Source organism: Coregonus lavaretus (genome assembly GCF_964263955.1).
Source record: "Coregonus lavaretus genome assembly, chromosome: 7".
Lineage (NCBI taxonomy): Eukaryota > Metazoa > Chordata > Actinopteri > Salmoniformes > Salmonidae > Coregonus > Coregonus lavaretus.
The window spans coordinates 49,860,494-49,882,145 of record NC_139994.1 but is presented as its reverse complement, the minus strand read 5'-3'; the positions used below and the strand labels follow the sequence as shown (position 1 = coordinate 49,882,145).

Here is a 21,652-nt window from a genome sequence, read left to right as displayed (position 1 = left end):
ATCTAACATCTCTGGAGAGACCTGAAAATAGCTGTGCAGCAACGCTCCCCATCCAACCAGACAGAGCTTGAGTGGATCTGCAGAGAAGAATGGGAGAAACTCCCCAAATACAGGTGTGCCAAGCTTTTAGCGTCATACCCAAGAAGACTCAAGGCTGTAATCGCTGCCAAAGGTGCTTCAACAAAGTACTGAGTAAAGGGTCTGAATACTTATGTAAATGTGACCATGAATGAGGAAATCCATTGCTGGTGTGGCAGAGTGTGTGGGGCTTGCCATCGTAAGGCAACCATTCTCTTGGCTGCTGTTAGTCCGTCAAGCCAAATCCTTCTGTGCCTTTATGTTAGGTTCAGTGAAGAATCATCATTAAGCAGGAGCACATTGGAAAGACATGGAATGGGTTTGGACAAAATGCTTGATAATGATGAAGCCACCGATTGCCAAAAGGGCACTCCCAGACTATATGAATGAATGTGCCATGAGTACCCTGGGGGCTTGTCCTCCTTTTTGATCTTCCTTAGTAACATCTAGAGGTAGTGAATGTCTCTGTGTGTTAGTGTGTCTTCTGTGTGAAATGTTGTTTACCTGTGTAGGGATTTTTCTTCCATTGATATCCTTTATATATATATATATATTATGATTTATTTTTTGGGATGGAAAAACACTTTCAGTGTGAACTTAAATTACTAAAACCAGATTGAAAGTAGATAGAATATATATATATTTTTTAATAATATAATATAATCTTTGAGAATTAACAATCCCCAAAATAAAAGCTAGACAGTCAGGGAGAATTGAAAATTCCAAAAACAATGAATTTAGCAGTATTGATTTTGTTATTATGTTTGAGCAAAAGAACACAGCATTAGCCATGGCAAAATGCATAGAATTACATTTTCTCTCATCTCCATGGCAGAATATGTAGAATCGCAGGAAATTAGCTTTAAAACTGCAACATTTTCTCTCAGTTCCATGGCAAAATGTGTAGAATTGCAGGAAATTTGCTTTAAAACTGAAACTGTTTCTCTCAGCTCCATGGAGAAATGTTTAGAATTGCAGGAAATTGGTTTAAATATCCTAAAATGTCTCTACACCGCCAAGATGGGGGCCTCAAAAATGTTCTCTCAAATCCAGCACCGACCGCTCCCATTGCCACGCCCCCTGCCACACCCACCACCTAAGCCCATTTTTGATCCAGAAAAAACCCTGCTGTGTGTGTTTGCTTCAACTTTATGTGTTTGTTTGTAGGATTGGCAAAGTGCTGAAATGTCTGATTGCCACATTTTATGTCAGGATGGCAAACTGCATGCATACACACACACACACACACACACACACACACACACGCACACACACACACAAACAAACACACACATGCACACACAAACACAATGTGCTTAATCAAGGTGAGATAAAGGAAATGTTTATGCTAACACATTTTCTCTCAAAGTGAAAGTAGGAGGGACATTCTAATGAACTAAACCAGAGACAGTTGCTGAGTGAGTACACTACACACAGAGAGAGACACACACACTGTAAAGGCTTCAACACAAAGTTATTCAAAGGAGGGGAAAACAAGAGAGGGACTGGGGAGAAAGGGTGAAACAGAAGAAACGGTTGTGAAGGAGGGAGGGAGTGGGGGCCTCCCTCTAGTTCAAGGCCGTATTCAGGCGGGAATGTCTTCTGAAAGAGACAGAGAGACCGTTAAGGGTCTCTTTATGTGGCCCAGGTTTGGGCTGTGTGTGTGTGTGTGTGTGTGTGTGTGTGTGTGTGTGTGTGTGTGCTACCAGTTGTTGTTGGGGAGCTCATAGCAACATGCTGAATTCAAATTCAAATAAGCTTCTATGTTCATCTGAGGCAGTGTTGTAACGGAAAGTGTTGGCTCAGTCATGTTTGTTGAAAGCGAGAAAAAAATTTTTTATTTGAGATGAAAAAACTCTCAATGTAATTATTGTTGTGCATTACACTTTCTGAAGAAGAGGAGTGTGTGTGGGTCTCAAAGGGTCAATAGTTAAAAAATAAACTTCAACTAGTCTTTTACAGAACTCCCCTGGTATTTTTAGGAGGCATTTGCTGTTGGAATCAAACCTTTCCCATCTGCTTATTCAATTAAATGCTGTAAAACGAGATCCACTATTCCTAGAGAAACGTTTTGGAAAATCCAATGTGCTAACCCTTGATAGTGTGTATAGTAAACTAATGTTATTATCCACAGTGGTGAACTGGCCTGTTATCTAAAATAAATCATTATTATAAAAACATCACTATATAAAATAACTTAATAAATCCCAAGTGCCCCGTATGGACTTGCATTAACTATGTCCAGCTGAAATTATAGCAGAAATGATTGAGGAAACCCTCAAATAATGGAAAAATCAGGGTAATTTGTTCTCTGAAGAATAGAGCGCTAATGGAATTTCAGCAAGTCAAACAGTGTGTGTTTGCCAGTGAGTACGAAGGCTGGGCAGTTTATGTCCAAGACTCGTCCACCAAAAATAAACCTGTATGAGAGGGAAAGAGAGAGAGAGCAAGAGAGAGGGAGGAGGAAGATAAGAGCCCTTCCACAGAGAAGAGTGGGGGGAACAGTATGCGTTTCAATTGATTAAGAACTGCGCAATTTCCTAATAGTCATCGGTGCTTTGGTCCTGGTGTCCTCCTAAAATATATTGATATCTAAAGGCGTGTTTGGATTGAACATGCGTGTGGCAAACCCGCCCGCGGTGCACGCATAGCCTATACCGGCGATTGTAGCAGCTACGTACGTGGCTTGGCGATTTTGAAAAGGGTTATTCAGTTCTTCTGCGAGAGGGCTGTACATTCATTTTGGAAGACGATATGCAAGATGAAAGATTACTGTACAGCTTTGAAACTGTGCAACAACACGAGCCTAATTGGTATGCCATTCCCATGGCTGATTCTCTAAACGCTCTCATCTCTCCCAAGCAGCGATTTCATAATGTATCTGCGTGTACAGTTTCTCCAAGCCGACATTTTCTAAATGGATTAAGGATTTTTGGCACATTATTCACCTATTACTTAATTTTGGGAACGGTTTTGGGGGGCTACGTGGCTGAACGAACGTCATTCGTGTGGAAAGAAGATGTATTACGACGTTTTTCTTAATGTTACAGTGTGCAGCAACGGTACCTCCCATGAGAAAGCAGCATGCACAAACAGGTAAGACGAAAACGCCTTTACTGATATAGCCTAATTAACACAGGCTTATAATGTTTCATAATTAACCAGAATTACTGTAGCAGAGAACGTGTAGCCAAAATTAGATCTAGAACGAATGGTATTGAGATCATTCCTACTTTATAGGCTACTGGTATGCTACGTCCAATGATTGTAACCAATGGAACGCGCATAATCGTCTCTTTAATTAGGATGCGTTGTTGCAACCATCTATTACACAGGCTGCTACAATGTAACAAGGTAGATGAGAAGTTTCCTATTCGTAGCCTAAAACTACGTAGGCTATAGGAAAAGTAGCATACGCATTTTGCATGTTGTGTTTCTACCAGCTGTGTTTTCATCCTTTCACAATTAGTAATATCGAAAGTTTGCAATTAGGTCATCTGGTTACAATAACGAGGGGTTTACGGGAACCTAGTATGAGTAGGCGATGTTGTAATCGCCTAGTGACGGGAATGCCCACGTTTGGTGTGCTGCTTTCGGTTCAACCTTTTACTCTTCTAAAACGTGATCAAAACCTACATGTGGCTTGAAGTTGTATCTTTCTCGGTAGTACCAGGGTAAAAAATGTAGTCTCTGTGATATTTAATTAAATAATGGTTAAGTAACCGCGGCCATTGAACGAAATCTGGGCCTTCTAGTGTTCGGGGAAGGAGTGTCGCATTTTCTTTCTGAAATGTCATGTGGTGAAGTTGTGGCGGGTTCCGTAGAAGTTCCAGGAAAAGCGTTTGAATTTTTTCTATGTAATTTTTTTTCTCCTTACCCGTTCTGTCCCCGCCCACTTCATTCACGTCCGTCTTTTCGCCACTAGAGGACGCCACAGGGCTATAGATGGGCTTGACATGGCTCTGCCTGTCTATCAGTGTTTTCTGCTGGAAGTTTTACAAGGTTATGGTTAGGTATTATGGTTAGGCAACATCCACCCGAAGCTTTTATTTGAAGTTGATATATTACCACCTAGCTCATTGAGTACCCCATTGGTGAGTTATTAACATCGAGCCATAGGTTATTACCAGGTTATAACTAGTAGTTAAGGTTATAACTAGTAGTTATCAAGAAAATAATTGTAGCTGAAAGGTCGCTGGTTCTAATCCCTGAGCCGACTAGGTGAAAAATCTGTCGATGTGCCCTTGAGCAAGGCACTTAACCCTAATTGCTCCTGTAAGTCGCTCTGGATAAGAGCGTCTGCTAAATGACTAAAATGTAATGTAAAATGTAGCTGAAATTAAATCAAGTCAAATTTTATTTGTCACATGCTTTGTAGACAACAGGTGTAGACTAACAGTGAAATGCTTACTTAATGGTCCTTTTCCAACAATGTAGTGTTAACTAAATTAAATAGAAATAGTGACAAAACTCAAACATTTTGATGCAACACACACACTCACACAGACACACTTTCACGCTCTTCACATATGCTGCTGCTACTCTGTTTATTATCTATCCTGATTGCCTAGTCACTTTTACCCCTACCTACATGTACATATTACCTCAACCAGCTAGTACCCCTGCACATTGACTCGGTACCAGTACTCCTTGTATATAGCCTCATTATTGTTATTTTATTGTGTTACTATTTCCTTTTTATCTAGCAAGTTGTTCGTATTTTTTTACTCTGTATTGTTGGGAAAGGGCTCATAAGTAACCATTTCACGGTAAAGTCTACACCTGTTGTATTCGGGGCATATAACAAATACATTTTGATTTGATTTGAAAAATGAATGCACTCACTAAAAACTGTAAGTCGCTCTGGATAAGAGCGTTTGCTAAATGACTAAAATGTAATGTAAAATGTACATTTGATCTGGCCTCGGAATGCTCATGTGATACAATCTGGAATCCACTAGAGGCCGACACACACCGACAATACTCCGTGTCTCCTTCGTTTAGGAATGGCTGAAGTTGCTAACATAAACATACTGGTGATGTTGGAACATGTTCAGGATACGCGTGTTAATCTATAACAACAAATTAACACCATTATTACTAACCACAATGTTCTTGTGAGCTCCATGATTGCTCCTCAGACAGACAACTTAAGTCCTTACCTGTCATGCCAGGCCTCTGGGCTCTTCTACAGCAATAATGTAATTGCACTAACATGCTTCTCTATTCGCAGCGGAACAAGGCTTAACATGATGGCACAGCCTTGGTATGCTGTTGGCATGGGCCAGCCTGGCATCACCTGAACAAACATTAGAGATGTGAACCAGCAGTTAACATCATGGTCAGGGCTGTGCAGCCACAGCAGAGAGCCAATCAAAATGGAGTGTGGGAATGGTAAGTTGGGCATTTTATCTTGTGATATCATTTGATTATTTAAAAAAAAAAGTAGATTTTAGAGCATTCTTCATTGCACCGACAGAATCATTTGAGGTTTCTCTCCTGCAGGGGGGCTGTCTGGTCGGAGCACGCAGTTGGCCAGGTAAGGAAGTATGTCTGTGCATTTATACAAATGCTGATGTTGTGCATCTGTGCTTGTGTTTTTCTGTGTATGTTTGCGTCTGTGTGTTTGTATACAGTGACTATAGAAAGTCTACACCCCCCTTGGATTTCTTCACATTTGATTGTGTTACGAAGTGGGATTAAAATTGATTTAATGGTAATTTTTTGGTCAATGATCTACACAAAATACTCTAATGTCAAAGTGGACGAAACAATTTAACATGTTATAATAATAATAATATGCCATTTAGCAGACGCTTTTATCCAAAGCGACTTACAGTCGTGTGCATACATTTTTACGTATGGGTGGTCCCGGGGATCGAACCCACTACCCTGGCGTTACAAGCGCCATGCTCTACCAATTGAGCTAGATTAATTTAGATTTAAAAGATTAATGAAAAATAAAACACAATATATGTTAGGAACACCTTTGACAGCAATTACGGCAGTGAGTCTTGGGTAAGTCTCATAAGAGCTTTGCACACCTGTATTGTGCAATATTTGCCCATTATTCTTTTCAAAATTATTCTATCTCTGTCAAGGTGTTGAGGATCATGGCTAGATAGCAAGTATTGCCATAGCTTTTCAAGCAGATTTAAGTCAAAACTAACTTGGCCACTCAGGAACATTCACTGTTCTTAGTAAGCAACTACAGTGTAGATTTGGCTTTGTGTTGTAGATTATTGTCCTGCTGAAAGGTGATTTCCTCTGGTGTAAAGCAGACTGAAGCAGGTTTTCCTCTAGGATTTGCCTGTGCTTAGCTCCATCCCGTTTCTTTTCATCCTAAAAAACTCTGTCTTTGCTGATGTCAGGCATACCCATACCGTGATGCAGCCACCACCATGCTTGAATTTAAAGAGGCAGTTACTCAGTATGATATTGTGTTGGATTTGCCCCAAACATAAGGCTTTGCATTTAGGCCAAAAAGTGTTTCCCTTTGCCGTGTTTTTACTTTAGTGCCGTGTTGCATGCATATGCATGTTTTATGTATATTTGTATTCTGTCATTTAGGTCATTATTGTGGAGTCACTACAATGTTGTTGATCCATCCTTTTTCTCCCATCACAGCCATTGAACTCTGTTTTTAAATTGCCAATGGCCTCATGTTGACATCCCAAAGCAGTTTCCTTCCTTTCCTGCAGCTCAGTTCAGAAGGATGACTGCATCTTTGATGTGTCTGGGTGGTTTAATACATAATCCACAGCATAATTATTAACTTGACCATGCTTGAATATATATTAAATGTCTGATTTGTTATTGTTACTCATCTACCAATCACTGCCCTTCTTTATGAGGCTTTCGAAAAGCTCCCTGGTCTTTGTAGTTGAATCTGTGCTTGAAATTCAATACCTGACTGAGGGACTTTACAGATGTTGTATGTATGTCGGACAGAGGAAGGGGTAGTCATAATTATTATTTTTTTTAACTCCTATTAATTCACAGAGTGATTCCATATAACTTATTATGTGATTTGTTAAGCCAAATTTTACTTCTGAACTATACTGAACAACAATATAAAAGCAACAGCCCAGGACCTCCACATCCGGCTTCTTCACCTGCGGGATCATCTGAGACCAGCCACCCGGACAGCTGATGAAACTGACAAGTATTTCTGTATGTAATAAAGCCCTTTTGTGGGGGAAAACTCATTCTGATTGGCTGGGCCTGGCTCCCCAGTGGGTGGGCCTGTGCCCTCCCAGGCCCACCTATGGCTGCCCCCTGCCCAGTCATGTGAAATCCATAGATTAGGGCCTAATGAATTTATTGTAATTGACTGATTTCCTTATATAAACTGTAACTCAGTAAAATCATTGAAATTGTTGCATGTTGCATTTATATATTTTTTCAGTATAATTTAGGCTTGCCTAAACAAAGGGGGTGAATACTTATGCAACGACTATATTGTAGTTACTAAATTGTTATTCATTTGTACAATTTTGTGTAGATCATTGACAAAAAATTACAATAAAATCTATTTCAATCCCGCTTTGTAACGCAACAAAATGTGAAAAAAGTTCAAGGGGGTGTAGACTTTCTATAGGGACTGTCCATCTGGGTCTGCTTGCACAGTTCCAATGGTGAGGTCCCTAGCCCTGCCCCTTTCCCATGTGATGTCACTGAGGTGATCACAGCTCAATAGTTGAATGAGAGGTAATGATGGAGGGATGACAGACGGAAGAAAGAGAAAGAGCGAGAAAAGATCTCCGGTGTGTTTTCTGGCCACTCCTCCCTCGTTCACAGCAGTTGTTATCTGATGTCCTGTGACTGGGCGGTCTGGTTTGTGTGTGTTCTGGTTTTGGCTCACTCTCACTGTAACAATTTCATACATATCTCTTGACGCCTGCAAAGGGAATCCAGTTGTGTGTGGTCGATTGATTTGGACTGTAACTGGGGGGATGCCCTTGCTCTCTGCTCGCCTCTCTCTTTATCGCTCTTCCATGTTTCTCTCCTCTCGCTCTCTCTCACTCACTCTTTGTTAAAGCACGACATCATGTCACAGGGGAGCTTTATGTTGTGTTTCTAGGTGGGAGCCAGAACACGCACACACGACGTTCAGCGTTTTGGCCCCATTCCGAGCAGACAGGCCCTGGCTGGGAGCAGCTTATTTCAGCATGGCTGCCTTCCTGGAGGGGAGCGAGCGGGCCAAACAAGCGCACACACACCTCATAACACTCTCTCTTTCTTTCTTTCTCTTAAACACACGTATACACGTACGCTCCTGTCCCCCCCTTCTCCCCAAGACCCCACAGAGTCACACCTGGGTCTCTCAGTCATTCATCCTCTCACTCCGCTTTATTACATTACCACTGGGCATTGAATGTGGTCTAGCACACACTGCCTGCCAAACACTGTCGCTTTGTGTGCATATGTGTGTGTGTGTTGAAGTGGGAGGTGTAGATAGAAAGTAGGTACTGGTCTTAGAAGACTGAAATTATTGGGAGGAGGCACGGGGTAGAATCATGTCCACATGAGAAGCGTTGGTTGTGTGTGCTGATTAGAATGTGTTATTTATGTCGAAAGTTTGCTGTTATGTTGTTGAACATCTCATCTTTACTTTTAGTTGTTTACCTTTACAGTTGACCTTGAATGCAGTGTGTGTGTGTGTGTGTGTGCGCGTGAGAGAGTTGCGGGTCTGTTTATGGTAAATCCAGACCATAAACCATCAGAAGGCTGAGCTGAGCGTTGGCATCAATCACCATGACAACCCTGTCCATCAGCAGCCATCACACACACACACACACCAGGGTTTCCGTTAGGAAAATGTGGCGCCGGAAATGTGACCGGGAAGATTTTAATTCTCCATCTGAGAAATGTACCGGACCCATATGCATTGGGTGGATAACCCGTCAGGGCGTCCACCCACGGTGCTCAGAATGACAGAAATCACATTTAGATTATGGTAATATATCTTAACAGAACATGTAACACATGTAATGAAGCAGCCAATAAAACGTCATTTTCAAAAAAAAATCAAAAATGCAATTTGCGGGAAAACATAATTTAAAACAGCGCACCTGATAGCGGTTCCAAATGTGACAGAGATGAAAATCACAAAGAAATTTAGAAAGAGGGGGAATCTAAAGATGCAACAACTAGGATGGGGTTGCTAATATGATAAGGGATGGTGACTTTGGCTTCTGGACTACGAAAAAAAGTTGATATGAAAACCAATAGACTAGGAGATAAATGTTATAGCGGTGAGTCCAATAGGGAAGTAAATGAAAATACATTTGCTACAATTATATAATTACTCCTGTCTATACAGAAAGAAAGAAAATCATTCAAAATACTTCACCAGAAAGCATAACTTAGCCATAGAGGAATCGAGGAACATTATTTTAGAAAGCTACTAAGCTAACATACGGAATTGTTAAGATGTTCATAACAAGGATAATATAGCAATTTGATTTTGAATTTTAGGGCCGCTTTAGGTATCAACATTTTGTTTCAAAACATTGAATTTGGCCTTACTGCTATTAGCCCATAGAAACGCATTGAATAACATATGAATACATGGAAAAACAGATAGTCAAAAAATACATCTAAAGGAAGTTTGTTTGAAAGTGTCTGTCCTATATCTGAGAGATATAATAAAGATCAGGAAATTATTTTAAAGTGTTTTTACCCATATTTAACACATATTTTGGAGCACTAAACTACTTACATATACATTGAGTGTACAAAACATGACATAGACTGGCCTGGTGAAAGCTATGAACCCTTATTGATCTCTTATTGATGTCACTTGTTAAATCCACTTCAATCAGTGTAGATGAAGGGGAGGAGACAGGTTAAAGAAGGATTTTTAAGCCTTGAGACAATTGAGACATGGGTTGTGTATGTGTGCCATTCAGAGGGTGAATGGGCAAGACAAAATATTTAAGTGCCTTTGATACTACCACACCGGTAGTAGGTGCCAGATGCACCAGTTTGTGTCAAGAACTGCAATGCTGCTGGGTTTTTCACTCTCAACAGTTTCCTGTGTGTATCAAGAATGGTCCACCACCCAAAGGACATCCAGCCAATTTGATACAACAGTGGGAAGCATTGGAGTCAACATGGGCCAGCATCCCTATGGAATGCTTTCGACACCTTGTAGAGTCCATGCCCCGATGAATTGAGGCTGTTCTGAGGGCAAAAGGGGAGGTGCAACTCAATATTAGGAAGGTGTTCTTAATGTTTTATACACTCAGTGTATACTTCCTTTCATTTTTTAAACTGGTACCGGGCTACCTTCAGACGAGGCTTGTGGGCGTCCGAGAGCAAAACAACCAACATGTATAGTTGAAGTCGGAAGTTTACATACACTTAGGTTGGAGTCATTAAAACTCGTTTTTCAACCACTACACAAATTTCATGTTTACAAACTATAGTTTTGGCAAGTCGGTTAGGACATCTACTTTGTGCATGACACAAGTAATTTTCCAACAATTGTTTACAGACAGATTATTTCACTTATAATTCACTGTATCACAATTTCAGTGGGTCAGAAGTTTACATACACTAAGTTGACTGTGCCTTTAAACAGCTTGGAAAATTCCATAAAATGATGTCATGGCTTTAGAAGCTTCTGATAGACTAATTGACATAATTTGAGTCAATTGGAGGTGTACCTGTGGATGTATTTCAAGGCCTACCTTCAAACTCAGTGCCTCTTTGCTTGACATCATGGGAAAATCAAAAGAAATCAGCCAAGACCTCAGAAAAGAAATTGTAGTCTGGTTCATCCTTGGGAGCAATTTCCAAACGCCTGAAGGTACCACATTCATCTGTACAAACAACAGTACGCAAGTATAAACACCATGGGACCACGCAGCCGTCATACCGCTCAGGAAGGAGACGCGTTCTGTCTCCTAGAGATGAATGTACTTTGGTGCTAAAAGTGGAAAATCAATCCCAGAACAACAGCAAAGGACCTTGTGAAGATGCTGGAGGAAACAGGTACAAAAGTATCTATATCCACAGTAAAATGAGTCCTATATCGACATAACCTGAAAGGCCACTCAGCAAGGAAGAAGCCACTGCTCCAAAACCGTCATAAAAAAGCCTGACTACGGTTTGCAACTGCACATGGGGACAAAGATCATACTTTTTGGAGAAACGTCCTCTGGTCTTATTAAATAAAAATAGAACTGTTTGGCCATATTGACCATTGTTATGTTTGGAGGATAAAGGGGGATGCTTGCAAGCCGAAGAACACCATCCCAACCGTGAAGCACGGGGGTTGGAGCATCATGCTGTGGGGGTGCTTTGCTGCAGGAGGGACTGGTGCACATCACAAAATAGATGGCATCATGAGGAAGGAAAATTATGTGGATATATTGAAGCAACATCTCAAGACATCAGTCAGGAAGTTAAAGCGTGGTCGCAAATGGGTCTTCCAAATGGACAATGACCCCAAGCATACTTCCAAAGTTGTGGCAAAATGGCTTAAGGACAAGAAAGTCAAGGTATTAGAGTGGCCATCACAAAGCCCTGACCTCAATCCTACAGAAAATGTGTGGGCAGAACTGAAAAAGCGTGTGCGAGCAAGGAGGCCTACAAACCTGACTCAGTTACACCAGCTTTGTCAGGAGGAATGGGCCAAAATTCACCCAACTTATTGTGGGAAGCTTGTGGAAGGCTACCCGAAACGTTTGACCCAAGTTAAACAATTTAAAGGCAATGCTACCAAATACTAATTGAGTGTATGTAAACTTCTGACCAACTGGGAATGTGATGAAATAAATAAAAGCTGAAATAAATCATTCTCTCTACTATTATTCTGACATTTCACATTCTTAAAATAAAGTGGTGATCCTAACTGACCTAAGACAGGGAATTTTTACTAGGATTAAATGTCAGGAATTGTGAAAAACAGAGTTTAAATGTACTTGGCTGAGGTGTATGTAAACTATAGTTCCTCACAGTAAGCTATTTGAAATATCTTTCCAACAATCTCCCCCTTGATAATCACCAATCCTCAGTGTGAAAGAAAAATGGAAGTTAAAGGTCTACTGCTGTATTGGCCTATAGGCTCTGAGTTCCATGCGCTCATTTCTTTAGGCGTCAATGGATCACGATGTATCAATGTGTCCACATGGCAGAGGCTGGTGATCTCGCATTAGTTGACTTTTAACTTTGAGATTTGTATAATTTTAATTAAGATTTTTATGACTAACCACGTGACAATGATTTTGAGAAATGAAAACGTTAAAAATTGAAATTAAACTGTTCCACGAAAATGGGCATATGAAAATCATAACTGGCACGCAGAACTGTAAAAATTGTAGGATAAATTGTAAGCTTTCCCCAAACTTGAAACTCACCTGCCGCCTATGAAGTCTTTATAAAATAATTGCCTCCATGTTTCCATGGTAGGATTTTGCATACTGCCTCCAGCTCACATTGTTAAGTGGTGGGTGACGCGCTGACAGCCTGTTTGTTGCCTGCAGTTGAATGGGGAATGGGAGGCACACTTCAATTAGCAGTTGAGAAAAAACAATTGTAGCTCTTTTTAATGGTGCACCAAAACAGTTTTTAGCACACGATTTCATTTAGAATTGTTGTGCATTGAATCGGCTTATAAAAACATGTTTTACTCCAGCAGCAACGAGCTGATGAGCGGCAGGAGAAATTCCGCTCAGAATAGGCTCTGTATGTGTGATAGTTGTGTTGGATAAATACGATACATGATGACTAACGAAAATACACAGCCCAATTTAATTATAAATTATGCAATTTAACCTATAGACGGTCAAACTTATTTCCATTGACTGGTATTTCCATCAATCAATAAATAGCATTATTTTGCAATGGGGATTTTTTTTTCTTCCTGCCATTTTGGCCGGCGACAGTTGAATTTATCGGCTTTAAATTATATTTGAAAAATCCCGGCTAATGGATACTCTGACACACACACACAGACTGTCTTCATCTCAGACGTCTGCATATTGTCCCCTTCACTCTCTTTTCACTCTCTTTTCTCAGTTGCTTTCTTCCTTCCTTTATCTGTCTCTCTCTACCCCTTTAACTCAAAGCTGTTGCTCTTTATTTTAATGACTGTGGCTGGATACTGTAGGACCATGAATCCTTAACCAGACTAAAGGGATACAGAGAGAGGGATAGAGAGAGAGATGGGGGGGTAGATATTTATAGAGAGAGAGAGACATGGAGAGAGAGAGCGAGGGATGGAGAGCTGACTCAAGACTGCTGGAGGGAGGCAGCAGGAAGCTGTGGGACTAGAGAAGAGAGGAAAAGATAGAGCGGCCCTCGTACACCTCCTTCACGGAGCCAAGGGCACATATAGCATCACACTGAGGGAGGAGAGGAAGGAGGGAGAAGAGAGAAGAGGAGGAGCTGACATCATCCACTGTGCCCACCTGAGCACGCAGCAGACACTGTGTGTGTGTGTGTGTGTGTGTGTGTGTGTGTGTGTGTGTGTGTGTGTGTGTGTGTGTGTGTGTGTGTGTGTGCGTGTGTGTACGGACAGTGTATTAGTGCCAGTTGATGGGATCAGTTACATTAATGGGTTGGTATGTGCAATCGAATAGGAGAGAGGAGAGAAGAGATGGGCGCCTGTCAATGAGAGACAGAGAGGGCATGATCTGAAATAAGATGGAGTGACAAAGAGAGTGAGAGAGGGATGACATGGGAGCGCTAGAGAGAACATGAGGCTGTGAGAGAGTAATGTGATGAGAAGGAAGGGGGAGAGAGGGATGAGAGAGGGATATGGTGAGAGAGAAGGAGAGCTCTCCTCTGCAGTGCATGTTATCTTATACCCCCCCCCCCCCCCACCCGTGTGAAAGAGAGAAGGAGAGAGAAGTAGAGAGGGAAACGGTGTGAGAGCAACAAGATCTCGTAGTTTCCCTTTGAAATTCGATGTATTATGGACATACTGTTTGGTTACAGGGTTAAAACAGAAACAACTCAAAGGTTAACAGTTTAGGCATTAATTCAGAGTGATTAATGTTAGGGCTATGGTTTGGGGAAGGCTTACAACAAAGTAATTTAAAATGACGTGCTATTATGATCAGGTATCATCCGTATTCACAGTATTCACACGCCTTGCTAGAGCATTGTGAACCATAGTGCAGGGTTCTAAGCAGCATGCTTCAGCTCTGAGCATCATGATTTCGCCCAGTGCTGGGCAATCCATTTTCTTACTTTTTTTGGTGAGCACTGAGGAAGGCACATATCGACGTTCTCAGGACCTTTTCAAATGTCTGAAATTGCCATCTATTTCTAGTGGCCAACCTGATACAAGATGGAGAAGGAGGTAGATAGACCTAGAGATAGTGAGGGGAGAGAGAGCTAGATAGAAGTAGAGATAGTGAGAGAAAGCGCTAGAAGTTTACCCACACGTCTGCTCTGTGGTTGGCACGGTGGCATAACTGTTAGTGGCATCCTCCCTGGCACCCCTCCGCCTCGCTCTGAAACACCCAGACCTACTTCTACATCAACTATCACAGCCACCATGCTGTGTGTGTGTGTGTGTGTGTGTGTGTGTGTGTGTGTGTGTGTGTGTGTGTGTGTGTGTGCAGCTGTGTAAAATACCTTACCATGTTGTGAGAGGTGTTGAGAGCTCCCTGGGTAGATCATAGATGGTGTCAGATAAGTGTTTGTGTGACTGTGTGGTAATGTATGTGTAGAGAGGTGGGGAGGAGAGGGCACAGGTGTGTCAACACTGCAACTCTATAGGGGGCTGGTGAGGGTTAGTTACATTTACATTTTAGTCATTTAGCAGACGCTCTTATCCAGAGCGACTTATAGTTAGTGAGTGCATACATCATTTTTTATACTGGCCCCCCATGGGAATTGAACCCACAACCCTGGCGTTGCAAACGCCATGCTCTACCAACTGAGCTACATCCCTGCCGGCCATTCCCTCCCCTACCCTGGACGACGCTGGGCCAATTGTGCGCCGCCCCATGGGTCTCCCGGTCGCGGCCGGCTACGACAGAGCCTAGATTCTAGTGGCACAGCTAGCACTGCGATGCAGTGCCTTAGACCACTGCGCCACTCGGGAGACTAAAAAGTTAGTTAATTAGTTAGTTAGTTTGATGGTATTGGTAAGAGATTGGGGTGTTACTGAACAATGTTTTAGAGGAATATAGAGCCACAGATATTTCTATTGTTTTAGGGTTCAAATATGACATGGAGATGGTTGTGCTCAAATTATATGACAGTCTGAGTGAATGTTTATTGGCATTATTTTGTTGGGGGAAAAAACATAATCCCAACAAATCCTGCCATGTTCTTTTGCTCTTTCCTCAAATCTCTTGTTTAAAAATCCACCCCAAAATCACTGCTGTTCTCTCCTTCCCTCTCTCTCCTCCCAACTTGACCTTCTCTGTTCCCTTCCCCCATTTTCTCTGGGCTCCTGTTCTGGCTTTCTGATCTCATGTTACCCTGTACCCCCTCCTCTACACCCCCCCCCCCCGACCCCCCCTGTTCTCCCCCTCCATTCCCCCAGGGCAGGGTTACAGCTCCCAGGCCTTTGTGCCGTCCCCTGTCCCCTGTCCCCTGTCCCCCTGTCCCCCGTCCCCCTCCCTCCCCCTGCCTTTGTGTGAAAGGGGCCAGAGAAGGGGGGAGAGGAGGAGAGAGGGAAAGAGGGGTAAAGAAGGAGAGAAAGAGGAGATGAGGAGAGGAGAGTGCCCTATGGATATGGTGTATAGGGAACGATAGACCCTGCTTTATCTTCTTACTCTGAGCTGTGGTTATATAGTCCGCAAATGCAATCTGTTTTTATCATGGATATTGTTATCATAATGTCATAAAATCATACAAATTATTTTGTTGTTGATATGTTGTCATTGTAAGTAAGCGGTCTGTCTAAATCCGTGTTGTAAGTAAGCGGTCTGTTCGCCAGCCACTCAAACAAACAGAGGTCATTGTAGAAGCCTTGTCTTGGTAATGATCTCACAAAATGGAGTCTGTCCAACACAGCCACACACACACTGACAGATGTAGACATTAGCCAAATACCTGTTTAGTAGATCCATCAGTCAATCCCCCCCCCCCCCCATTAACACACAACTCCCCCATACACACACATCCCCCCCATACGCACACAATACAGCCCCTCACACAAACACACACCATACACACACAAAATACCCAGCCCCCTGGCCCCAGAGAGAGACAACTCATTAACCCCTGGTCAGGCTGTGTAGACAGCAGTGCAGTCTGGGAGGTGTAGTTACATGTAGCTATCAGTAGGGGCTGATGTGGAGCCTGGCCCTCTGTAAGTCAGTCTGCAGCCAAAGCCTCCTAATCACAGAGTCTTGGAGAGGCTCAGGTTTAATGAAGGGTTAGGGCTCTGCAGACACAACATGGCCTCTGGGTGCCAAGCATACTCCATCATGCCCTGGTGTGTGTGTGTGTGTGTGTGTGTGTGTGTGTGTGTGTGTGTGTGTGTGTGTGTGTGTGTGTGTGTGTGTGTGTGTGTGTGTGTGTGTGTGTGTGTGTGTGTGTGTGTGTGTGTGAGAGTGTGAGTGTGTGTGAGTGTGTGTGTGTGTGAGAGAGAGAGAGAGGGGATGAAAAGGGTAGATGAAGATTGTGGACGGAGTGTGCGTGTGTCAGGGTTGGGATCAATTCATTTTCAGTTCCAGTCAATTCAGGAAGTACACTGAAATTCCAATTCTCTTCAGTGCTTTTCAATGTGGAACATTTGGAATTGGGTTTACTTGAATTGACTGGAATTGAAATGGAATTGACCCCAAACCTGGTGTGTGTTTACTGTTCAGAGTATCACTTTTTTTCACAGTCTTGGCACAGGAATGTGTGTGTGTGTGTCCTCACCTGAGGTACTTCAGCTGACAGGTGCACAGAGAAGGATTCACCTACTAACCTGGCTAATGCCAGACGAAGCTGCTTCCAGATTACACACACACACACACACACACACACACACACACACACACACACACACACACACACACTCCCGTTCAGAGACTGTGACAAAGTGATACTGTGATACTCTGAACAGTAGACACACATGCACTTCTCACAGAACACAAAACACACACGCTATGCTAATCTTCTGCATTAGAACACATACAACATGCATGCTGATTATAAACACTCAACGTCTTAGAATCCTGGTCCGTGTGTTGTGGTATAAATGTGGGAGAGTTGTGTGTGTGTGGAGCAGACTCCTCTCCTCCTCTCCATGGTTGAGTCTATTCCTGGAAAACCAGCCGCCACTCACGTTACCACGGCTAACTCAATTAGGAAGGGTTCTGCTGAGCCCCTGGACACAGAGAGCCCAGCCTCATCATTCACACACACCAACACAGACACACACACACGCACAGAGATACACACACCAACACAGACACACACACACGCACAGAGATACACACACCAACACAGACACACACACACACACAGACTGTACACACACCAGCAGAGTGAGACACCGGCACAAAGACCGTGACAGAATACAGTAGAGTGCTGTAGAGAAATAGAGGGAGAGAAATACAATCCGATTATGTTTAGTTTATACACATACAGTATGATTTGATATGACGTGATCACAATGGAAGACTACTGCCAACTACAACATAGGAATAATACCATAGACAGAGATAAAATACATGTACTACATTACTGGCATACATACAACATTGTTCTGGTAGTCATTCAACCTAGCCTGGGTACCAGTCTGTTTCTGCTAACATTCCACTGACTCTTTGTACTCCCAGGCTACATTTAACCTACATAGCTTGGAAGATCAGTTGATAACAAGCTCTCAGTTTCACCAGTGATCACATCATGAATTAGTATTATCCTTTAACCCTCACAGAAGATAAACAAACTCTACTACCTCAGCTTATTCAAATCTGTGTGTGTGCATACGTTGTCCTCCCATGGCCCTAACTAATACTAACTCCTAATGAAAGCCTGGACTAATTGAGTGTATAATGAGTGTTCATAGTAAGGTATGCTGACCGTGTGTGTGTGTGTGTGTTTGTGGAAATACTAAAGTATGCTGGCCGGTTAAACCTCATGAGAAGGTCTGTAATTACTTTTGATTACCTGCTGTTAATTTTGACAGCCCCTCCCTTCAATAGCTTGGTCTGTGTGTGTGTGTGTGTGTGTGTGTGTGTGTGTGTGTGTGTGTGTGTGTGTGTGTGTTTAGACGCTACGGTCTCTGGTATCTTGTGTGGCCATTGTCGCATCAGTCCAGATGGATTACTTCCATACACACACACACACAAACATAGAACAGACTTCCAGACACACATCCGCATACATACACACACACACACACACACACACACACACACACATACACTGAACAGACACACTTCTTTTGTGAAGTCCAGACTCATTTATCACTTTATTCATTGTCTTTGTGAGCCTCAGTCAGCCTTGGTATCTGATAACTTCTCTCTTTTTCTCTCTCTCTCTATCTCTCTCTCTCTCTCTCTCTCTCTCTACTCTCTCTCTCTCTCTCTCTCTCTACTCTCTCTCTCTCTCTCTCTCTCTCCCTTTCTCTCCCTTTCTCGCTCTCTGTTTTTGTATCTTTCTCTCTGTCTTTCACCCTCTCCTCAGTGAGAGAACAAAGAGAGTAGCAGCGGTGTGTGTGTGTGAGTGTGTGTGTGTGTGTGTGTGTCTGTCTCTGATGAACAGCTTAATCCTCTCTTTGCTAGCAGAATGAGGAGATGTTACACCTATTCATGTTTTATGTATCAGAGAGAGATAAGGCCCCTAACAGACATTAGGACTTTAACCTTGTCTAACATTCACTCAACGTTCTCACAACGCTGTGAAGAATGAGGCTAATGCCAACTCATTATGAAAAGAAGCAGGAAGGATACACTGCTGAGAATTAAAGCATGTTGAGGATGAGTGTCGATGATTGTAACGTTGTTGAAATGTTCAGAGAACGTTATAAATGTATTTGATGTGATTGAGGGAATGTGTTTAATCTATAAGTCATTTCTCATTGTTTTTAAAGGCATCTGTCATGGTTTCTGTTAAAATATCAAACACACACAAGTGTTGAGCCGTTAGTGCTGAGCGATCAACTGAAATGTTGGTTATTTTTCGGTTTTTTAACAACTAATTGACCGGCGTTGGTTCAATTATTTGAATTCCATTTAGTTCAGTTTTTTCCATGAGCTCGATGTGCAGTTTCTGTAGATATAAATCAAATGAAGGCTGAATCTGTGCGATGTAGTAGGGAGTTGTAGTTTCCAACAGTTTAGTGCAGAAAACATGGTAATTAACTACAATGACCATAATCCATTGCGCGCCCGCTTAAACCTGTCCGGTCTGTGCGGAGCAGACATGGAGACTGGGAGAAAGCTTAAACCTGTCCGGTCTGTGCGGAGCAGACATGGAGACTGGGAGAAAGCTTAAACCTGTCCGGTCTGTGCGGAGCAGACATGGAGACTGGGAGAAAGCTTAAACCTGTCCGGTCTTTGCGGAGCAGACATGGAGACTGGGAGAAAGCTTAAACCTGTCCGGTCTGTGCGGAGCAGACATGGAGACTGGGAGAAAGCTTAAACCTGTCCGGTCTGTGCGGAGCAGACATGGAGACTGAGAGAAAGCTTAAACCTGTCCGGTCTGTGCGGAGCAGACATGGAGACTGGGAGAAAGCTTAAACCTGTCCAGTCTTTGCGGAGCAGACATGGAGACTGGGAGAAAGCTTAAACTTGTCCGGTCTGTGCGGAGCAGACATGGAGACTGGGAGAAAGCTTAAACCTGTCCGGTCTGTGCGGAGCAGACATGGAGACTGGGAGAAGAGGGAACATGCAATCGAGAGGGATAGAAAGGAGTTGCTTCGTGAGCTTGAAAATACATCATCTAAGTGATTGTTAGTTAGTCATAAAAGTATGCATTATTTACATTGAAGAACTACTACAATAGTGATTTTGTCAGACAGCATAGGCAGCAGCTCTGTATAGAGATGACTTGGAATGAAATAATAAAGTCATCAAATAAAACTAATATTTTATTAAGGTAAAATAATGTGAATAAATGGTGGTTAACAAACCGACCTCAAAAAGCACTAATCGCTCAGCACTATGAGCCGTAGTCAGTAAACCGAGACTGTTGAGCATGTTTGTCTCCTTAGATAACAGTCATACAGTCTTTGGTGCCCATGAGTTTTGTTTTATTTTCCATAGTTGTACTTTTAGTTGCTGTGGCCTCAATTGAGTTGGTGTATTTACTAGAAAGCAAGCAAGCATGTATGTTATGTACACTGAGTGTGTGTAAGGGGGTTGAGGGGTCTAGGTAAGGGGTGGGGGGGTTAAAGTGCACGGCCAACCTTCATAGGCCATCCTCCATGCCAGGAGCAGGGTTCTGTTGCCATGGTGAAAATGGAATCCAAAATTCAGAGCTTCTGGGAGCCTCCTGATTGGCTGAAGGGCCGTGCATGGGATTGTGATGTGTGCTGTCACCCGGCCAATGGGACACAGACAGAGCTGTGGCTGTTGCTAAGGGGAGTTGCTTGGAATGGAGTCAACTGGGTTCTTTCTCTGTCTGTCTGTTTGTCTGTGTGTGTGTCTCTCTCTCTCTCTCTCTCTCTCTCTCTCTCTCTCTCTCTCTCTCTCTCTCTCTCTCTCTCTCTCTCTCTCTCTCTCTCTCTCTCTCTCTCTCTCTCTCTCTCTCTCTCTCTCTCTCTCTCTCTCTCTCTCTCTCTCTCTCTCTCTCTCTCTCTCTCTCCAGTCTGCTGTTTGCCCTCATTGACTCCATCTCCCTCCTTCCTGTCGCTCCTCTTTTTTTGCACTCCTACACGTGTGAAGGGGGAAAGAGCACATGTTGAGAAATTCACTGAATATTTCATGCAGACAGCTTGCTGTTGTGTGTGTGTGTGTGTGTGTGGTGTGTGGCTTAGGCCTGCGAACTGCTGCTGCTGCTACACACAGTGAGAGGTGTGTGTGTCAGGGAAGATATTGAGGGTCTCTAGGGAATTGGGGGCCTCTTATAGAGGTGAAGGGAGATTGAAATTAGCGATGGGGGAAAATCGCTACAGTTACATATCGCAATATTATTTTGGACAATATTATATCGATAATTTGACTCCCAAGTATCGATTTGTAAAAATAATTATTAAAATAATACAATGTTTTGTCTAGGTAGCGTTAGCTAGCGCTAGTGGGCTGTCCCTGTGTCAACTAGCGCTAGATTTCACCCTTTCTCCACCTTCTTCAATAGTGAGTCAACATGTTTTCAGCACTTTGATTTCAATGACTGATCAAAACTTGTTTTCTCTCACCCTGCTTCTACATCTGCATTGCTTGCTGTTTGGGGTTTTAGGCTGGGTTTCTGTATAAGCACTTTGTGACATATGCTGATGTAAAAAGGACTTTAGAAATACATTTGATTGATTGATTGATTGTCCCTCTGCAGCAGACATATGGTGAAATCGCACTAAAATCACAGTATCAAATCGCAATCCATATAGAATCGCGAGAATCACAAAACATATCATATCAGCATCAAAGTATCATGATAATATCGTATCATAAGGTTCCTGGCATTCCCAGCCCTAATTGAAATGGAGCCAGTTTGCATT

General features: G+C 42.6%; 1 long non-coding RNA gene across 1 annotated transcript; it reads left to right on the top strand.

Moving 5' to 3' along the window:
* Positions 1–2,654: 2,654 nt before the first annotated feature.
* LOC311132745 lies at positions 2,655–7,578 on the top strand. The gene is made up of 3 exons (XR_014613532.1): positions 2,655–3,174; positions 5,312–5,472; positions 5,584–7,578. It is a non-coding gene; the product is annotated as an uncharacterized lncRNA (long non-coding RNA).
* The last annotated feature ends 14,074 nt before the right edge of the window (positions 7,579–21,652 follow it).